Source organism: Moschus berezovskii, chromosome 12 (genome assembly GCF_049115385.1).
Source record: "Moschus berezovskii isolate FMDL1 chromosome 12, NW_MosBer_1.0, whole genome shotgun sequence".
Classification (NCBI taxonomy): Eukaryota; Metazoa; Chordata; class Mammalia; order Artiodactyla; family Moschidae; genus Moschus; species Moschus berezovskii.
This window is the reverse complement of record NC_142471.1, coordinates 1,662,046-1,666,394: the sequence shown is the minus strand read 5'-3', so window position 1 is coordinate 1,666,394 and position 4,349 is coordinate 1,662,046. Positions and strand designations below refer to the sequence as shown.

Here is a 4,349-nt window from a genome sequence, read left to right as displayed (position 1 = left end):
GGGAGAATGGCATTGAAACATGTATATTACCATATGTGAAATGAATCACCAGTCCAGGTTAGACGCGTGATACAGGATGCTCGGGGCTGGTGCAGGGGGATGACCCAGAGGGAGGATATGGGGAGGAGGGAGGTGGGAGGGGTTTCAAGAAGGGAACACATGTACACCTGGGGTGGATTCATGTCAATGTATGGCAAAACCAACCAATATAATATTGTAAAGTAATTAGCCTCCAATAAAAAAAGAATTTAAAAATAAATAAATAAATAATCCTTTGCCTATTTTTAATTAGGTTACTCACTTTTTACTGTTGAATTTTTGGAATTATTTCTCTTTTCTGGGTACAAGTTTCCTATCAAATATATGATTTGCATGTATTTTCTTCCATTCTGTGGGTTGTCTTTTCATTTTCTTGATAGTATCCTATGAAAAACAAAGGTTTTTAATTTTGAAGCTCTAGTTCAAGATGGTCACATAGTAGGATCCCGAACTTGCTTCCTACCATAGACACACAGTCTATAGCTACATATGGAATAATTTCTTCTGAAAAAAAAAAAAAAGACCTCACAATTGTCTAAATAACTCTTAATACATTGGGTGAGTGAGAAAATCTCACATTGAAGTGGGTACGAGAAGCTGAGACACAGTCTCACCATATAACCCACGCTCAGCATGGAGACCCACAGTCGGGAGGGAACTCCCATCCCAAAGCTGCTCCCTGAGAAGTGAAGGGTCTGAACCTACATCTGGCACCCCTACTTTCAAGACTTGCAGTTGGGAAATGAGCCCCCAAAACATCTAACTGTGAAAGTCCCTGGAGCTATCTACAAGATACATGAGGCTGTCATGATCTGAGAAACAGCTCTTGAAGGGCAGCATGAACTTGCTCACCCTCCCAGGGCCTGGCGCAAGGGCAGTGGCTGAAAAGAGCCCAGACTTGCTGTGAAAGAGGCTTGTTCATCTTGAAGCATCAGCCTGAGGGGCCGGCCTCTAGCTTGACACCCTCTGGTGTTCAGACGGCCCTCTCTGCAGGCCAGCAGGGGCCATGCTCGCTCTCTGCCTCACTCCACGCTGCCACTATTGAGCCTGCACCCTCACCTGACACCCAAGTTTTTGCAGCTGCCACCCAGGAGACACCTCTTGATTGACTGGCTCTGCTGGCCGGTGGGCTGATGCTCGTGGGTCCCACAGGGCTGTAACAAATGAAGAAAGGGTTTTAACAGACACAGCACAGACAGCAGACCAAGGGCTGTCAGCTCATCTCCACAGCTAAAGCCTGAGGGGCAGGCTCCTAACAACATGTCTATGGAGACTGTAATCCTTCCCAGAGGCCTGGAGGGCAGGCACCATCCTCACACTGTCCTCTGCCATGTTCCAGAGGGCACAGACCTCCCAGAGAGGAGCTATACACATCTGGTACCCCAGTTTTCGCATCTGGTTTCCTGGTTTTCACATCTGATGCCCTGGTTTCTGTGGTTGACCCCCAGGGATGCCCCTGGATGCCCTGGGGGGCTTGTGTTTGTAGGTCGCAGGGGACTGGGACAAACAGAGGGACAGTTCTTGGCCAGCTGCCACCAGGGCACAGAGCAGACCCAGAAGACTGAAACTAACCCCCTTCTTTCTTTGAAAGGGGCCTATTGACTGACCTTCACAGCTCTAGCCTGAAGAGCAGAGTTCTAATTAAACTTGTATCTCATGGCTTCCCAGGCGGCTCTAGGGGTAAAAGAATCTTCCTACTAATTTCAGAGACCCAAGAGAAGCAGTTTCAATCCCTGGGTTGGGAAGATCCCCCTGTAAGAGGAAATGGCAACCCACTCCAGTATTCTTGCCTGGAAAATTCCTTGGACAAAGGAGGCTGGTGGTCTACAGTCTATAGAGTTGCAAAGAGTTGGATACAACTGAGCACACACACACATTGTGGAGCTGAGTGCGATCCTCTCCAGAGACCAGGGAGGCTGGTGGGTACCATCTTCAAGTCTGCTCTCTGCCCTGCTTGAGGTCACTGCTGTCTCCAAGAAAGGAAATTGTGGCTTTTCTGTGCTATCCAGACAGGGTCAATACGGCATTGTTCTGGATTCCCAGTGTAACTTAAAGGGAAACTTTCACGATACCTGGAACCCTTGATGTACTGCAAATGAAGGAGGAGGATATCCTCAAATTCCCGCAGGAACCCACTTAGATGGCATCAACCTTAACTTCCAGATGGAACAGTACATCTACAAAAGGAAAAGTGATTGTACCATAAATCTGAAGGGAACTTCAGAGAAGCTTCTGTTGGCAGCTTGTGCCGCTGTTGTCACTAAAAACTCAGCTGATGTCAGTGTCACATCCTTCAGGAAGCTTATTGCAGCCACTGGAGCCACTCCTATTGCTGGCCCTCTCACTCTGGGCGCCTTCCCTAACCAGATCCTGATGGCCTTCCAGGAGCAAAGATGTCTGGTGCTCACTGGTTTCAGGGCTGACTGTCAGCCTCTGTGAGAGGCTCTACATTACCCTGCCTATCATTGTTCTGTGTAACACAGACTCTTCTCTGTGCTATGTGGACACTGTGTCCCATGCAACAACCAGGGAGCTCGCTCAGTAGGTCTGATGTGGGGGATGCTCGCCTGAAAAGTTCTGCACGTGCATGACACAATCCCCAGTGAACATCCATGGGAGGTCATGCCTGATCTCTACTTCTACAGAGATCCTGGAGAGAGTGAAAAGGAAGACCAGGCAACAGCTGAGAAGGCTGTAACCAAGGAGGAATTTCAGGGAGAATGGACCACTCCAGCTCTGGAGTTCACTGCTGTTCCACCTGAGGTGGCGGACTGGTCTGAAGGCATGCTGGTGCCCTCAGAGCCTACTCAGCAGTTCCCCACTTGAGACTGGAGCATCCCAACCTGCCACTGAAGACTGGCCTGCAACTCCCACTGCTCAGGACCCTGGATGGGCAGCAGTGGTCTTAAGCTTTACAAACTCATAAAATGGAAATAGGTTGACAGAAAATAAACTGTTTTGAAAGAAAAGAATAGAAGAGATTGTGTACATGTCTGTTGCCTAGCTTTTGTGTTTGCTGCCCAGAGGACACATTCCTTGATAGCCTGGCTCTGGTAGCCAGTGGGGCTTGTGCTCACAGCTTCAACAGGATGGTAGCAAACAAAGAAACAATTCTTCACTGGCTACTAGCCAGGGCTCAGTGAAAAAGGAGCAAAGAAGAATGCCCATCTCTCAGCTTTCTCCAAAAGAGGTATATTTATATATTTTAAATGCTGCTGCCAAAGAATCTGGCTTTCAATCAGCCTTCATCTAGATACTGACCACGATCCTCCCCTTTGGGACACTGACAAGTATTGGTACAGCTTCAGCTCCTGGGAGCAACTAAGAATAGACAGTCTGGACAATCACAAAGGTTTGAGACACAGCCAAGAGCTAGGGCGGGGTTGAGTAACAAGGTTCATCTCCTACACAAGGTCTCACCTTCAAGACTGAGAAAAGTGGCCATTTTATCTAATACATAGAAACCAACACAGAGAATCAAGGAAAATGGAGTAATACGTTCCAAATTAACAAACAAGATAAAACCTCAAAAAAGACCTTAATGACACAGAGATAAGTGATTTACCTGATAAGAGTTCAAAATAATGGTTTATAAAGACGCTCATCATGCTTAGGAGAAGAATGAATGAACAAAGTGAGAATTTCAACAGAGATGGAAAATATAAGAAAGCACTAAAAGAAATCACAGAACTAAACAACACAGTAACTGTACTGAAAAATACAGAAGAAAGGATCAGCAAACTCTAATACACGGCAATTGGAACCCACCTAATCAGAGCAGAAGAAAGAAAAAAGAATGAGAAAGGGTGAAGGTGGCATATGAGACAGCATCAAGTGGACCAACATTCAGATTCTCGGGACCTCAGAGGAGAAATGAGAGAGAAAGGGTCAGAAGGTGTCTCTGAAGAAATAATGTCTGAAAACTTCCAAAAGCTGGGAAAGGAAATAGGCATCCAGATCAAGGAAGCCAAGAGAGTTCCAAAGATAAGCCCAAAGAGACCCACACCAGATTACGTTACAATTAAATTGTCAAGAGTTAAAGACAATAAGAGGATCTTAAAAGAGTAAAGAGAAAAATAACTTATGTCCAAGGGAACCCACATTATCAGTAGATAATCTTATTATCGGTAGAAAATAATTTTGCAGAAACTTTGCAGGTCGGAAGTGAGTGGCATCATATAATTAAAGGGCTAAAAGAAAAAAAACTGCAACCAAGAATACTCTCCACAACAAAACTGTCCCTCAGAACTGAAGAGATTTCTAGACAAGGAAAATCTAAAGGAGATCATCACCGCTAAACCTATATTATA

At 45.8% G+C, this 4,349-nt stretch overlaps 1 pseudogene; it reads left to right on the top strand.

The window, feature by feature from the left end:
- Positions 1 to 2,113: 2,113 nt before the first annotated feature.
- On the top strand, positions 2,114 to 2,965 carry LOC129555215 (small ribosomal subunit protein uS2 pseudogene; annotated as a pseudogene).
- Positions 2,966 to 4,349: the final 1,384 nt, after the last annotated feature.